The sequence below is a fragment of the Lissotriton vulgaris genome, chromosome 3_1 (genome assembly GCF_964263255.1).
Source record: "Lissotriton vulgaris chromosome 3_1, aLisVul1.2, whole genome shotgun sequence".
In the NCBI taxonomy this organism is placed as follows: Eukaryota; Metazoa; Chordata; class Amphibia; order Caudata; family Salamandridae; genus Lissotriton; species Lissotriton vulgaris.
The window spans coordinates 1394185253-1394203202 of NC_141689.1; the positions used below are offsets into that span (position 1 = coordinate 1394185253).

The 17950-nt window shown below is 46.2% G+C and overlaps 2 protein-coding genes across 2 annotated transcripts in view; one reads left to right on the forward strand and one right to left on the reverse strand.

The window, feature by feature from the left end:
• The window catches only part of ABRAXAS1 (abraxas 1, BRCA1 A complex subunit), a 272612-nt gene that overhangs the window by 232551 nt on the left and 22111 nt on the right, over window positions 1–17950 (forward strand). The gene's annotated exons all lie outside the window — the stretch shown is intronic.
• Window positions 1–17950, reverse strand: part of MRPS18C (mitochondrial ribosomal protein S18C) — a 181148-nt gene that overhangs the window by 27649 nt on the left and 135549 nt on the right. The window lies entirely within an intron of this gene.

The window sequence follows — 17950 nt, forward strand, 5'->3', positions numbered from 1 at the left end:
GACGCATGTGCCAGATGGGTGTGATGTGTGTGTGCAAACCTGCCCTCAGGGAGTGGCCGTGAGATGTTGAGAACTAGACCACTGACCTGCATACCAACAGCAAGTACGCCAGCGTCAGGTAGCTATGTGAGGCCAACGTCAGAACGTTATCGGAGTGGCGTGGGCTACGACGGAACAGGGCAGGGTTAATCACAATGACGCGGACGGCTCGTAGTACTGCTTCTGTGAGTCGAGCGTCCGGCCACAGCTGTCCCTCGGCAAGCCTGGGTGCAAACTGTTCATAACTCACACTACATAAGTATTGAAGAATCATTTTGTGATTAGTTAGTCAGCTGGCATCTGTCCTAGGCATTTTTGAAAACAGAGTGGAGTTCTTTCTGTGAGAGATACCCCTTTGATGCTCCCTCTCACCACATTAGCAGGTAACACACCCTCTTCCCACATTACTAACATACCCCCAACAACCTTATTGGGCCCGGAAGTGTCCCTGTGCGGTTGGACAAAGAAGAATCTTAGTCATGTATAGATTTATATATAAAAAAAAATATTTAAAGAAAAGAAAAACAAATAAGACTGAAGGGAGTCTGGTGCTGTTGTCGCTGCCACGAAGTTGGGATCACTGCCATTCAGGACTCAGGACACAGTTACACATGTGGGATTGGTTTGTGTTAAATAGGGTTAGTTGCACCAGAAGCATTGAGACTGTATGAGCTTGTGATGGTGCTTGGTGTGGACGGCCTCACTGGGAGTAATGTGTGTTGCCTACTGGACTGCATCATGTGGAATCGTGACTCTATCTGAATTGTGAAGCTTGCTGTTCGTAGTGTAGGCCAGAGGTAGCGATGAGGAAGGGGCCACAGCCTTGTGCATAAGTTGGTGGCCACACCTGCCTGCTTAGTGCAGGTTCAGTGGCACCAAGTGTTGCCGGCTTTCCATATGCAAATACCCCTCACTAATTGAAGGAAGTGTGGTGTTGTGGTCGCTGTCACGAAGTTCGGGTCACTGCCATTCAGGACTCTGGACACAGTTACACATGTGGGATCGGCTTGAGTTAAAGAGAGTTAGTGGGACTATGTGTCGCCGGCTTGCATATCGAAATATGCCTCACAAATGGAAGGGAGTGTGGTTCTGTGGTCGGTGCTACGGACTTGGTGTCACTGCCATTCAGGACTCAGGACACAGTTGCACATGTGGGATCGGCTTGTGTTAAAGAGGTTTAGTGGGACAACTTGTTGCCGGCTTGCATATCGAAATATGCCTCACAAATCGAAGAGAGTATGGTGCTGTGGTCGGTGCTACGGACTTGGGGTCACTGCCATTCAGGACTCAGGATACAGTTACACATGTGGTATCGGCTTGTGTTAAAGAGGGTTAGTGGGACTACGTGTCGCTTGCTTGCATATCGAATTATGCCTCACAAATCGAAGGGAGTGTGGTGCTGTTGTCGGTGCTACGGACTTGGGGTCACTGCCATTCAGGACTCAGGACACAGTTACACATGTGGGATCGGCTTGTGTTAAAGAGGGTTAGTGGGACTATGTGTTGCTGGCTTGCATATCGAAATATGCCTCACAAATCGAAGGGAGTGTGGTGCTGTGGTCGGTGCAACGGACTTGGGGTCACTGCCATTCAGGACTCCGGACACAGTTACACATGTGGGATCGGCTAGAGGGTTAGTGGGACTACGTGTCGCCGGCTCGCATATCGAAACATCCCTCACAAATCTAAGGGAGTATAGTGCTGAGGCCGGTGCTACGGACTTGGGGTCCCTTCCATTCAGGACTCGGGACACAGTTACACATGTGGGATCGGCTTGTTTTAAAGAGGGTTAGTGGGACTACGTGTCGACGGCTTGCATATCGAAACATCCCTCACAAATCGAAGGGAGTATGGTGATGTGGTCGGTGCCAGGGACTTGGGGTGGCTACCATTCAGGACTCAGGACAGTTTCACATGTGGGATCGGCTTGAGTTGAAAAGAGTTAGTGGCACCACGTGCTGCCAATCTTGCATATTGAAATAAGCCTCACTGATCGAAGGAAGTCTGGTGCTGTGGTCGCTGCCACAGACTTGGGGTCACTGCTATTCAGGACTCATGACACAGTTACACATGTGGGATCGGCTTGTGTTAAAGATGATTAGTGACACCACGTGTTGCCGCCGTTGCATATAAAAATATGCTTCACTGATCAGAGGGAGTCTGGTGCTGTGGTCCCTGCCACGGACTTGGGGTCACTGCCATTCAGGACACAGTTAAACATGTGGGATGCTGCCGCTAGTTAGTGGCAGCACGTGTCGCCGGCCTTCCAAATGGAAACGTGCCTCACTGATCGCAGGGAGTCTGCTGCTGTGGTTGGCTCATGGATTTGGGATCACTGCCATTCAGGACTCAGGACAAAGTTACACATGTGGGATCGGCTTATGTTGAGGACGGTTAGTGGCACCATGTGTTGTTGGTCTTCCACAGTGTAGGCCAGAGGTAGCGGTGAGGAAGGGCCCACAGCCACGTGAATACGTTGATGGCCCCACCGGCCTGCATAATACAGGTTCAGTGACACCACGTGTTGCTGGCCTTTTGTATGCAAATATCACTCACTGAATGAAGGGAGTCTGGTGCTATGGTCGCTGCCACGAAGTTGGGGTCCCTGCCATTCAGGACCCAGGAACCAGTTACACATGTGGGATCGGCTTGTGTTGAACAGGGTTAGTTGGCACCATGTGTCGCCAGTCTTCCACAGTGCAGGCTGGAGGCAGCAGTCATCAAAGGTCACAGGCACGTGACGCTGACTTGAGCTGCACAGATTGGGAGCATTTGGTCTTCTTAACCCATTATAGTCTCTTACACAATTTGCGTCGCTACTAATCTTGAATTGAGAACCGTGCTAACTCCAGTTTAGGCTGGAGGCAGCCGTCAGGATCGGCGCACAGCCACATGGCGTTGAGTTGAGCCGCGCAGTTAGTGGCACCTGAAGCACTCAGCGTGTGTGCACCCTGCGATGATACGTGGTCCCGGCGGTCCGCACTGGGAACAATGTCTTTTGTCTAATTAATTCTGCCTTAATAAGGCCACTTGGCAATGACTTGTGGCGCAGTGAGTTAGTGGCACCTGAAGCACTCGGCGTGTGTGCAGCCTGCGATCATGCGTGGTTTGTACGGCCCGCACTAGGAGCAATCTGTCTTGTTTACTGGAGTGCGTCATCTGCAATCGCCACTACATCTGTATTGTGAGCCCTGCTGTCCGCAGTGTAGAACGAAGGCAGTAGTCGGTACAGGCATAAGTCTGCGGTGCTGTGCCGCTGGGTTTGCAGGGGGCCTGTGTTGAGGAGGCCCGCGGTCATGGCGGCTGCCACCTGCCAAGTTGAAGGCTGCCGCTCTGGCAGAGTCATTGGTCTTCCCACAAGTTAAGTACACCAAGGGCCTGGTCTATTTATTCATACTGCTATGCTGGAGTGGCATATGTTGGACCAGCCCACTCTGCTTCTGCTTCCAGGGGGGGACAACACAGCTACAAGACGGATATCTTCCCCATTGCGTGTGGTAACATGGTTGCGTCCACTGTGCACTACACCACAAGTATCAATACTATATCTCCACATGGAGAGGTGTGTGTTTTGCATAGTGAGGTCTGTGCAGCACATCACCGGTACACTTGGCATTGTGTGCATTATTATTGGTGGGCGACCTGCGTCCTCCACACATACTTGGTTGCCACATCTCCCGACAATCAGCTTTTTTCCTGCTTACTTAACTGTACGCCACAAAACATGTTGCTACTTGGCCTCTACTGGAATCATGTGAATTCCAATGGGTCCAATTTTGTTCCTGCTTCATTCTCATAATGTGAAGAAAACCAAATTTAAGGGTCTTGCGGTGTGTCAAGAGACTGGTACTGAGCACTGAATTCAGCCATCACCCACACACACATAACCCCCCACACACACAACCCCCCCACACACACAACCCCCCCACACACAAACCCCCCCCACACACACACCCACACCACCCACCCCCACAAACCCCACACACACGACCCCCCACACACACATCCACACACAAACACCCCCACACACAATCCCTTCCACACACACAACCCCACACGCACAACCCCACACGCACAACCCCACACACACAACCCCACACACACAACCCCCCCACACACAACCCCCCACACACAACCCCCCACACACACACCACACACACACCGCACACACAACCCCCCCACACACACACACACACACCACACACACACCACCACCCCCACACACACACCCACACACAAACAACCCCCCCAAACACAATCCCCAGACACCACCACATCACTCTGGGACACCACCACATCACTCTGGGACACCACCACATCACTCTGGGACACCACCACATCACTCAGGGACACCACCACATCACTCAGGGACACCACCACATCACTCAGGAACACCACCACATCACTCAGGAATACCACCACATCACTCAGGGGCACCACCACATCACTCAGGGACACCCCCACATCACTCAGGGACACCCCCACATCACTCAGGGACACCACCACATCAATGAGGAACACCACCACATCACTCTGGGACACCACCACATCACTCTGGGACACCACCACATCACTCGGGGACACCACCACATCACTCTGGGACACAACACCACATCACTCTGGGACACAACACCACATCACTCTGGGACACAACACCACATCACTCTGGGACACAACACCACATCACTCTGGGACACAACACCACATCACTCTGGGACACAACACCACATCACTCTGGGACACCACCACATCACTCGGGGACACCACCACATCACTCGGGGACACCACCACATCGGGGACACCACCACATCACTCGGGGACACCACCACATCACTCGAATACACCACATCACTCGAATACACCACCACATCACTCAGCCCAACCACATCATCACTCTGCACCACAACAGTACTGTCCTTGCTTGCTACCTACAAGCATTGCCATAGCCAATAGGACTCGCATTAGGAAAGTGTAAGCTATTGGCTTTGTGAATAACAATGGTATTAATTTATATATTTTCAAAGCCAACACATATTTAAAAAATGTGTCACTTACAATACCAATAGCTCACACTTTCCTAATGCGAGACTTATTGCATTGCAAATGCTTGTTATTTTTGAATGCTATACAGCAGGGATGGAACCATTAGAACATTTAATGGGTCCTAAAGCTGCCCTGTCTGCTTCTGGCCTTCAGCCTAGTCTCAAATGTGCAGTTCAATGCAGTATGCTACAGGTTTACAGTCAATACTTGTATGTGCAGTGACATGTGTTTTGGTATTGTTTGCAGTCTATCCCCCTATGTCCAGTGCCATGTTCTATACTGTTAGTCTGAGTCTGTCCTCCTATGTGCAGTGCCATGTGCTCTGCTTGTAGTTTACAGCCTATACCAGTTTGTACAGTGCGTTTTTCTTACTTTCGCAGTAAAACCCAACCACACATGCTCTATTCTGTACTTCATTTCTCCGATCTCTGCTCGTTTCTACCCCTTCGTCTCTATTTTCCGCCCTTGTGCCGTTCTTTCGCTGTCTCCATTCTAAACTAGTTCTTTCTCTAATTCCAGCTCGAGTCCCCCAACTTTTACTCGTTTCTCCTTATGGCTTTTATCTCTCCCACCGTCCACAGCTCCTCCTCTTTCCTCCCCCTTTCATCTCCTTTTTCGTCTTCAAGTCTCATCCTTTCTTCTCTCTTCTGTCATAGCGCCCCTCTCGTTGACCCTCGGTCTTCTTCATTTCTCTACACTACCTTGTCATATTTTTTAACTCCTTTCTCGCATTTTATTCTCTCTTCTTGTTTCTTTCCCCTCTCCGCGTTCCTCTCACCCCCACCCGTACTTCAGTTCTCTTTTGCTTTCTCTTCCGTTTTCTCTTCTTACCTCACCTCATCACTCTTTCTTCCTCTTATTCTCCTTCCTTCATGTATTACCTCTTCTCTTATATTCCTTTATCTTTCCTGTATTCCCCGTTTAATTTTATTTCCCTCATCTCAGTCCTTTCCCTCCCCTTGCCTCTCTCCGTTTTATTTCAATGACTTTTTCTCTAGTCGCTCCTCCTTTCGCATTGTTTCCTTTCAAATGTTTCTTTTCTTCCCATCCACACTTCCCTGAACCTAACTCCCAATCTCCTTTCTTTCCTGTAGGTGTTATCCTGTCTTCTCTCCTTCCATCGTGCAGAACTTATTATGTCACCTCTTTTCATTAATTCTTTCATTCTTCCTCTCCTTCACCCTTCTACCCAACTCTTGCCTCGCGAACTCCTACAACCACGTGTAATTTCCTTGTTCACAGAAATGATCTGGTCTCTCCTGTGTTAGAGGGTTTTAAGCATAGAAATTATTGAAACCCAGTGTGTTCACAACCAGGTGTCAGACTTCAGTGCCTGGCGGCGTTTCATACGTACGCGCTACAGCAATGTATGCAGACGCTTGTTTATTTCTGCAGTGTTTCATTTATAAAGTGTTAAATGTAGAGACCGATTCATTTTCTCAGCAGCTCGGGAATTCCCAGTCCGACTAAACTGCGTCCTTCCCAGTGGTTATACTCACTATCAGATTTGACGCCAGCTCTTTTGGACAGTTAGGTGCTGAGTGTACGATCTGTCACAAGGGCCTCTGGAATTATGCAGCATAAGAGGACCCAAATAAGCCTTAAGGTAAGGCTAACTCAATCAATTAGTAGAATGCTGCAGCATATCATGTGACGGTATACGCTTGTTATTTTATCAAAGATGCAGATTATAGAGCAGATTATGAAATTTGTGGCAAATACAGTAAATTCACAACTATACCGGAAACATCGCAGATTAAACCGCATAATTAGTGGCACGATTTGCAGGATTTTCTAGCTCTGATATATGGAGGATAATGGATGTTCTGAACACGTAAGAAAGTACGTCTTGTATTTTATTGAATAAATTACCAAAATGATGAGAGACATAACATGCTCAAAACCTTTTCTTACTGTCTCTAGCCCCCCTTTTTTATCTTCAATCATCTCTCACTTTGCTTTGTTCTCGCGCCAAGTACCCCCTACCTCTCGCTTCTCTGTTTCTCCTGCTGTCTTTCTTACTCCTACCAATCCGGTTATAGTCCTCTTCCACCTAGTTGCTTCACTGTTTCTCCTTCTTTCTTTCTTACTCCTACCAATCATGTTATAGCCCTCTTCCACCTAGTTCTTTCTTTTTGCCTCCCTTCCCTCTGTGCTCCATCACCTCATTCTCCAAGCCCCCTGGGTGCCGGGGGTTTTCTAGCCCGTGTCACACAGGCTTTTTGCATCTTGATCGCGGGTGTAGGCAGACACTGAGCACCCTCTAAACCTGAGCACCCGGAGGGGTCTGGAGAATGATGTGCCAGGGGGAGGGGGGGGGGGGCATGAATGCAGAGGGTGCAATCCACAGCTTCTGGGCTCAGCTCTCTGTAGGCTTGAGGCACCAAGGAGAGCTCGGTGGGTGGGGTGGGGAGGGGTTGATTGGAACCATGCTCAAGCAGTCATTGGCTCGCTCACCACTGCCCCGAGAGAGGGGAAGGTCTTGGTTGAGTGTAGAATACACGCAGATCAGCTTCGGATCAGCTAGCCAGGCTAGGTAGTGGTTACATCTGGGTGACAAATTCACAAAAGTGTTTTTGTCCATAAAGATAGGATGAATCATTCAGAAAAGGATATTTATCCACTACGCTCTATTACTTACTATACTACTCTCTCCTACTCACTCTCTACTACTCGCTCTCTACTACTCGCTCTCTACTACTCGCTCTCTACTACTACTCTACTATTCACTTTCTACTACTCGCTCTCTACTACTCGCTCTCTACTACTCACTCTCTACTACTCACTCTCTACTACTCTACTACTGTCTAGTACTAATCAATCAATCAATCTTTATTATGTTTTGGAACTCCGTGGAGGTCCACATAAAAGAAACATACAATACAAAATTCCATTCATTACCAAAAAGAAAAAAAGACAATTTACAACAGTTACCGCAATACAAAACAATTCATAGATACATACTTCATAAGCAAGCCTTCAATAAATAGCTAAAAAGCATTTAAAAAAGCTAAAGATGTTAAAACAGAATCTCTCATTCGGAGGGTTATAAAGGGCAGACATAAAAGAATTAGCATTTAAAATACCCATTTGTAAACATATTTGCCTTAACCATTTACGGCGAAAGGGACGCAGTACTGGACATATAAAAAGTACATGCATTCGGTCTTGGGTAGACAAATGACAAAGGTCACAGATTGCGGGGACTCCATACCATTTAAACAAGAGGTTATTTAGAGGAAGCAAATCCTGCCTCAAGAGCAACCAGAATCTCCGAACACTATGGGGCAAATTCCAAGTGACATAGGGTTGCACAAATTTTCTTGCAAAAGAGTCAGTAAGGGGATTAACACCTTTTTTAGCAAGAATCGAGGCACAATCCAATCTATAGCTAAGGTCCCAGGAGGCCTCTTTTAAGACAGACTTTAGCTGGGGTGCGGATAAGGAAAAGAGGATATCCTCCTCCAGCTGCAGAAGCGATACAGCCTTTCTAAAGTTTTTAACAATTAAGGAATATTCTCTTAAACTTCCCAATAATTCCGCCTTTAGGAGAATTCTCATAGTCCCCGCTTCCCCTCTGGCTAAGCTTGCAACCCAACGTATTACCGCTGCCAGGCCCTGCACCCAACTGCTGCGCAAGCCGAACTCAAGTCTGCAAGTGGCCACAGAACAAGCGGAATTAGTGGAGGTTACGCTTCTTAATAATTTCCCTTCGACCACATTTAAAAAATCCCAATGCCTTAGGTCGACTAATTCCAATCCATATAGGAGGGTAGAAGGAATTTTTGCCCTGAAGACCTCCAATAGATAAGAAAAATGCCTTCTTCCCATTGCCGAATACAGTGCACTTAAGCTTTTCCCTTGGGATAGGGCCTTCCGGGTATTGTTATCAATATGGGGTTTATCACTTAAAGAGTCTGAGATTATTTTTCCTAAGAACACATAACTCTTTACTACCTCAAGTTTGTCGCCTCCCACGGACCAGACAAAGTTCTCAAACTTATGTTTTTTTCGGCCTGAAATACACATTATTTTACTCTTTGCTGCATTGATTTTTAGATAGTGGGTTTCTGCATACAAATGTAAAGCGTGGAGGCGTTTAGCAAGACCTTTAGGCATGAGATCCATTATTAAAATATCATCCGCATATAGCAGACATGAGATGTGTTTTCCACCCAAGACTGGAGCTATGCCGTCGCAAGAGGAGAGTGAGGCAGGTAGGTCTGCAATATACAGAGAGAAGAGCAGTGGAGCAAGGAGGCAACCCTGCTTAAGGCCATTAATTGAGGGAATAATCTTAGACAATCCTCTATCTCCTCCTTGGAGAACTTGACACCATGTGTCTGTATGCAGCGCTTGGATCATATCTAACAATTGAGGGGGCATACCCAGAACAAATAGCTTTCTCCACAGCAGAGGGCGATCAACCTTATCAAATGCTGTGGAGAAGTCTATGAAAGCCACATACACTCTTCCGCCGCGTACCCTTATGTATTTGTCAGTAATAATCTGAAGGGCGGAGAGATTATCCAGGGTTCCATGCCCCTTGCGAAAACCTGTTTGTTCTAGTGGCAAAATTTGATTTAGAGTCACCCACTCATTAATTAAGGACAATAAGCATTTAGAAAAAACCTTCCCGATAGCATCTAGAAGGGCTATTTGTCGATAATACTACTCTACTACTCACTCTCTACTAACACTCTACTACTCACTCTCTACTACTCACTCTACTACTCACTCTACTACTCACTCTACTACTCACTCTCTACTCACTCTACTACTCGCTCTCTACTACTCGCTCTCTACTACTCGCTCTCTACTACTCACTCTCTACTACTCACTCTCTACTACTCACTCTCTACTACTGTCTAGTACTACTCTACTACTCACTCTCTACTAACACTCTACTACTCACTCTCTACTACTCACTCTACTACTCTCTACCACTCACTCTCTACTACTCACTCTCTACTCAGACCCTCCAGCATTTCGCGATTCACGAAGAAATCGCGAAATCGCGAAATCGGCTAACTAGCGCGATGGCCTCGATATTTCCAATTATCGCCGCAATATTTGCCAAAGTGTCTGCAAAACAAACAATGTCCCATAATAGGCTGTGCGCGCACACGTCACTACGTGCCGCCGTCGAATCCCTGCTTCCGCCTGTCCAAGATCCTTGCTTGTCAGTTATTCTGACACTGGCGGCTGACGCTTCAGCATGAAAAAATACTACAGTATGGAAAAGCAGAACTTTACCAGCACAGAATTCTGATGGTTACATTTTGGTTGTTTACATGTATTTAGCCAGTCAGTATCATTCTGTTATTGTTGCCTTTACCAACACGTGTAGTAGGCAACAATTTGTGCATTCTAAGCTCCGAGAGTGCACTTTTGTTCTGGGATGAATTGTATTGTTGTAATTAGTAATATAAATCTAGGACACCATACGTGTTTGCTTTCCGCCGCCGTCAGCATTGGAGCGCTGGAGCTGCAGCCGTAGCGGTTTTGGTGGCAGCCGAGTTGGATTGGACATTGGCTATTTTGACGGCGTTTATTGTGTCCCCCCCTGACCCCCCCCTTACTCCCCCTACTTTCCCCCTCGCCTCTTGTGGGTAAAGGACTGTGCCAAGCAGGTAGTTCTTCACCAATAATCTCACACAGTGTAACAAATTTTAAAGTGAGCCAGGAAAAATATGTCGAAGCTGAACGTTGGTGTAGGTAGTTGCAATGTCAGATGCACTTCAGAACCTTAAAGACATTAGTATGGATAGTGTTTTAGACAAGACTTTCATTTCAAAATGCTAAACACCTTAGGTCTTCGGATCCCCCTCTTTCACCCTTCAGCGTTTCTTCAAGCAGTAATTAACAACATGGATATATCAAGTCTAAAGGCATGAGTTTGGCAAATACACGGAGACAGGAGATAGAAAGTCTGAGAACCATAGAAGACTTTTTATTGCAGGGCTTTCTTACCACTGCTACTTCAACTACATACCTCTTTCTGGTCGGAGGTCACCAAAATGCTTTTTTGAAGGAAGCATTATTAGACATATAAGTGTAGCTTTTAAATGTAACATTTAATAAAATTGTCATTCAATCAACTGACGTACTGTTATGTAAACACTACATGTGTTTAAAATGTTTTTACAAGGAAAACAAATCTTTTAAAAAACGTCCACCCAAAGACACCAACTTACTGTGGTATTAACCGTGCACAAGACCCACCTGCCGCTAAATTTTCACTTTTGTGCCGCAAAATTTCCATTTTTGTGCCGCTAAATTTGGCAATCTATGCCGCAATATCCTGGGGAGGTCTGTCTACTCACTCTCTACTCACTCTCTACTATTCACTCTCTACTACATGCTCTCTACTACTCCCTCTACTACTCACTCTACTACTCTCTCTACTACATTCTCTACTACTTGCTCTCTACAACTCTCTCTACTACGCACTCTCTACTACTCACTACTACTCCACTACTCACTACTACACTCTCTACTACTCCCTACTACTCACTATCTACTGCTCTCTACTACTCACTCTACTACTCACTCTACTACTCTTTACTACTCTCTCTACTACACTCTACCACTCTCTCTACTACTCACTCTACTACTATACTACCCACTCTCTGCTACTCACTCTCTACTAACTCTTTGCTACTCACTCTACTATTCACTCCCTATTACTCAATCTACTACTCTCTACTACTCACTCTCTACTACTCTCTACTACTCACTCTCTACTACTGATCCTCTGCTCTCTACCTCTCCCTCTACTACTCTCTACTGTTGCAAATGAATCTAGGACCCTAGTGTAATTTTCCTGATTCATGCCCTTATATAGGTATAAATTACCCAATCCTTAAATAGGCATAGAAATCATTACCATATTTAGACCGAGCCTATGCAGTCCAAATAGGCATGGCTACTCCCACTAAGTTCCGAGAATCAACAACGATTTCTTATAAAAACCCGCCTTCAGCAGCTAGGGACTTCCCCTTGCCTGAATACTAATTTATCTAGGAAATTATGGAGTTTTCAAAGAACTGAGTTTTTGACGTTATTAAGTCCAAACATACGTCATCAAACTCTGCACCTTCAAGGTATAAATATGCCTACATTTGCCCAGACAAACACACTGTGGTTTGGAGCAGATAGGCTATCTACTTGCTAGACGCCCTGCAGCAGCAAGTGCCGAAGGAAGCCGACCCTCCAGCTGACGCACTGAGAGACGCTGTCTTTTCTCCTGCCGAGAAATCCAGCTCCAGTGTTTCCAGGTTAGCCTTGCAGGTTGCTGGGAAATAGAGTCCTGAGAGAGAGATACAAGACCTCCTTCATTCTAAACCAAGGTACGGAGCTGATTAGACCCTTGGAGAAATACTAAACTTAAGCCACTCCTCACTTACTTCTTCCCTTGTACTAGACTTAGGTTAGGTACATCGGGGTAGGCGTATTTTAGAAGCACCAGTTGAGTACTTTTAGTCATTTTATCACTGTATGTATTTTAGGTATTTTATGGCTTAGAAACCATATCATGCTTTTACAGTACTACTTTATAATACTCTTCGTATTATATACCTTGTACTTTATAACCAGTATTACGATTGTAGCACTACATTTCTTATGCTCGAGAAAGAAGACTGTTCAATAAATACTTTTTATTGAAAACGCCCGTCTCTCTATTTTCTCAGCACCTCTGGTGAAACGACGCATGCACGATTGACAGACTCAAATAGCTATCTATTGTTTCCGCGACTCTAGAGATTGATTTCTTATTCTTGGGGAAAAAAGTTGTCATGTTTATGCGGTTGTCAGAAGCTAATCCCTTCTTATGAATTCGAGAAAGTTTTCAGTGACCATTGAGCTAGCTGGCACTCACAATTAAGTCTAATATATTCAGTAGAGACCTAGTCGACCTCAGTCCTATGTCTAAACTACAGGATATTTTATTCCAATGCGCAGAGCCTATTGGGAATATAAGAACAACACTACACTACCTCTACACCTCTACACGCACACATATGCACATATATATGCATATATATGCATTTATATATATGTATGTGTGTATATATATATATATATTATATATATGTGTATATATATATATATATATATATATATATATACAATCTGCATATCTATAAATATAAATGCATGCATACATATAGGTATATGCATACATATGCATGTTATATACTTGAAATTTTGAAAAACACTAATAAAAGCAAAGCTAAAAAAGCCACCAAATTACAAACAGAATTGCTTTAAATTAAATGAGGGCGAGACCTATTGCATTTTCAATGCTTGTTTTTTAATGCCCCCTGGACCTGGCTCGCCTGAGGGCTCATATCAAAACCAGCGTGGGAGACCGCACTTTTTTATCTTTCAATTTTGATGCAAATCCACGGATCCTCCTGTGAATTTCTGGCAACATTTTTTAAATTCCCAGAGTGGTCCTCTGGGAGCTCCACCACCACATCTAGGGGAGTCTGGGTAGTCCTACCCTGCCCCCTTTGCTTTGTTTTAGAAGTATTTTGTAAGACTCGGCTCAGGCTGAGTCCCAAGATGGCTGCCAACACTTCTTAGTTGAAGTGTTGGCAGCCAATCAGACTACAGCTCAGGACTGTTAGATACGCACCCCTATATATATATATATATATATATATCAATTTGGATTTCTGTTATTATCTCAAACTACTAAACAGATTCACACCAAAATGCACTGCTCTGAACCAAGATCTATCTTTCTGCTAAAGTTGTTGTAATTCTTTCCAGTGGTTCGGGCTGTACCCGAGTCTAATGGGACTCCCTCTTTTTCTCGAACCCCCCCACCCCTCCCCACCAGGCTAGGCGGATCACCGGAAACTTTCCAGACACCAGCTGAAGTAACCGTCAAAGTAGTTTTAAAAATGTTGTGGAGATTTGTCAAGCGGCGCCAAAGTTACTGAAAAACAAGAAATGTTAAACTAGGTCCTAACCATAACTACCTACTGGCGACCGTCAGATATATAGATATATATATATTGGAACTCCAACTCCCGAGATGCAACACAGTAAGAGGCCCACCTGGGGGGAATATAATTAGAGTGGAATATTTGCTGTTGGAAATCACGGAAAGAATATTGCTGTCTGCATGCTGCCTTTGAGGAAGGACTGTTAGTTTGAGACGCGTCAGGCAAGGCATGCTATTATTTTATTTCACCAAAGCTGTTCTCTGCTAATTTGGCTTGTTGGGAGTGCTCTCTGCTAAAGGCAACTTGTGAGACTTAATAAATACCGCCTGCCAGGTAGGAGAGAAGCACCTTTGCAGATTCATATCAAATCCTGTAACGCCCAGATGAAAGACAGCCACTTGGAGCAACAAGCTGTGCTTTATTTGGGACAATTGCTGGTGAAAGCACTTGATGGAGTAAAAAGAAAAGTATGCTGATTAAAAATAGGAGCATGTTCATTATTTACAAACCCACGAGGGTATTATTGGGACTCCAACTCCCGAGATGCAACACAGTAAGAGGCCCACCTGGCGGAATATAATTAAGTGGGATGTTTGCGGTTGGAGAAATCACGGAAAGAACATTGTTGTCTGCATGCTGCCTTTGAGGAAGGACTGTTAGTTTGAAACGCGTCAGGCAAGGCATGCATTTATTTTATTTCACCAACGCTGTTCTCTGCTAATTTGGCTTGTTGGGGGTGCTCTCTGCTAAAGGCTACTTGTGAGACTTAAAATATATATATATATATATATATATATATATATATATATATATATATATATATATTTGTATATATTAATCTGTAGGTTGTCATAGTTTACATTGGAAAAAAAGTTTTTTCGTTGGCTTATAACTTTGGCGCCATTTGACAAATCTACCAAAAATGTGACCTCCTGTTTCTAGTTGTCCATGGAAAGTTTCAGGATGATCCTTCAAGCGGGAGCCAAGAAAAGGTGGGGGGCACAAACAATTTGCGTATCCAATGTTATTTCCCATAGATATTTTAGACACAACTACAGTGCGAACTGCTGAACGGAATTACTCAAAATATGGCAGAAATTTAGATTTTGGTCCAGAAATAGTGCTTTTTGTGATTTGGTGTAAATCAGTTCAGTAATTTTTGAGATAATTAAAGGAAAGAACATTTGTATCTCTAGAGACATGCGGATCCTTCACGGTGCTCCGCGAATCATCATGGCAACAGCAATGCTATGATTTGCTGGCCGGATTCAGAGTAGAAAGTTGTGTCCGCTATTTTGATATTGAGGAATGATCTCCGGTTTTGAAAACTCTGATCAAATGTAATTATAGAAGGGGTCAGGGTACAGGTACACTGACTGCAAGGGTGCAATATCAGGGTCTGCGAAGGACCCTTGATAGGCAATGTCCCAAAACTATTTTTTTTCCATGTGCAAGGATTCGTAATTCCGCCGCAACGCTCAGCGCGACCCCTCTTTTAACGTCACTGCAGATCCGCAAGGGGATTTAAGAAAAAGAGTTTTCCTCTACTTTGTGAAAACCGTCCACCGATACAGCGACTTGTGAATTCTCACTGGTGGTACTCCTCCATTTTGTTTTTTCTACTATTGTATCCAGGGGTACAGGAGTACTCCCTGTTCACTCTGGTGAACATACCCCTTGCTCTCTCCATTGTTTTTGTAGATCCGCAAATTCTGCCATAAAATAAAAAAATATCTCCAATCACAGATGTACTGGGACACTCACTGATGGACCCACTCACATATCTACTCGGACACTCCCACACCCACTCACAGATCCACTCACACCCACTGACAGATCCACTCATGCACCCACTCAGATACTCACAGACCCCCTCTGTCTCTCACCAACTCACAGACCCACTCTCACACCCACTCACAGCCCACTCAGACCTACTCACACCCACTCCTCTCACACCCATTCACATACCCACTCACGCACACCCACTGACAAACCCATTCAGACACTGACACACCCACTCCCAGTGCCACTCAGATATTCTCACACCCACTCACACCCACTGACAGATCCACTCAGACATGCACACCCACTGACCGATACACTCATGCACCCACTCACAGTCCCACTCAGATACTCAGAGCCATTCAGTCTCTCACCAACTCACAGACCTACTCACACCCACTCACAGATTCACTCACAGACCCACTCAGACACTCTCATAGACCGCCTCAGACACTCACACACTCACTGATAGACCCACTCCTCTCACACCTATTCACATACCCACTCAGACACTCACACATCCAGTGACAGACCCACTCAGAAGCTCTCAAACCCACTCACAGACCCACTCACACCCACTGACAACCCCATTCAGACACTGACACACCCACTCCCAGTGCCTCAGATACTCTCACACCCACTCACACCCACTGACAGATCCACTCACTCACACCCACTGACAGATACTCATGCACCCACTCACAGTCCCACTCGGATACTAACAGACCCACTCAGTCTCACACCAACTCACAGACCCATTCTCACACACCTATTAGCCTACCCAACACTGAAACACTCACAGCCCACTCAGTCACTCACAGACCTACTCACACTCACACCCACTGACCGATCCACTCAGACACAAACACGCCCACTCAGAGACCGACTCAGACACTCACAGACCCACTCAGACACTCTCACAGACCCACTCACTCTCAGAACCCTCAGACATTTGCACACTCACTGATAGACCCACTCACATACCCACTCCTTCTCACACCCATACCCACTCAAACACACACATCCACTGACAGACCCACTCAAAGGTACAGACCCACTCACACCCACTGACAAACCCAGACAAACCCATTCAGACACTTGCACACCCACTCCCAGAGCCACTCAGATACTCACACCCACTCGCAGATCCACTCATTCTCACACCCACTGACAGATCCACTCATTCTCACACCCACTGACAGATCCACTCATGCACCCACTCACAGATACTCTCACACCCACTGACAGATCCACTCAGACACTCATGCACCCACTCACGGACCCACTCATCCACACCCACTCACAGACCCACCCAGTTGGACACTCACACACCCACTCAATCTCATACCGACTCACAAACCCACTCGCACCCACCCTCTAACAGACCCACCACTTAGACACTCTCACACCCACACTTATTCAGACACTCTCACACCCACACTTATTCAGACACTCTCACACCTACACACAGACCCACTCATGCACCCACTCAGACACACACCCACTCATACAATCACACAGACCCAAACGCACACCCTTTAACAGACCCACTGAAACACTCAGATACCCTCTCACAGACCCACTCAGACAATCCATCAGCAGCTGCGAGGCTGGCGGGTGGGGGTGTGGAAGCTGAGTCTGCTGTTCAGGTAGGCTGGTCCGGCGTTGTGGAGTGCTTTGTGTGTGTGGGTGAGGAGCTTGAAGGTGATCCTCTTGTCGATGGGAAGCCAGTGTAGGTCTCTCAGGTGGAGGGTGATGTGGCTGCGGCCGGGGCGTTGACGATCAGTCGGGCGGAGGCGTTTTGGAAGTGTTGTAGTCGTTGTATGTGTTTGGCTGGGATTCCTGTGTAGAGTGCGTTGCCGTAGTCCAGTCTGCTGCTGACGAGGGCCTGTGTCACTGTTCTTCTTGTATCGGTGGGGATCCACTTGTAGATTCTGCGGAGGGTGTTGTAGCAGGAGGAGGAGACGGCGTTGACCGGCTTCGACATGGAGAGGGAGGAGTTGAGGATGAATCCTAGATTGCGTGCATGGTCGGTGGGTGTTGGTGCTGTTCCCAGTGTGGTCAGCCACCAGGAGTCGTCCCAGGCTGAGGGGGTGGGTCCGAGGATGAGGACCTCCGTCTTGTCC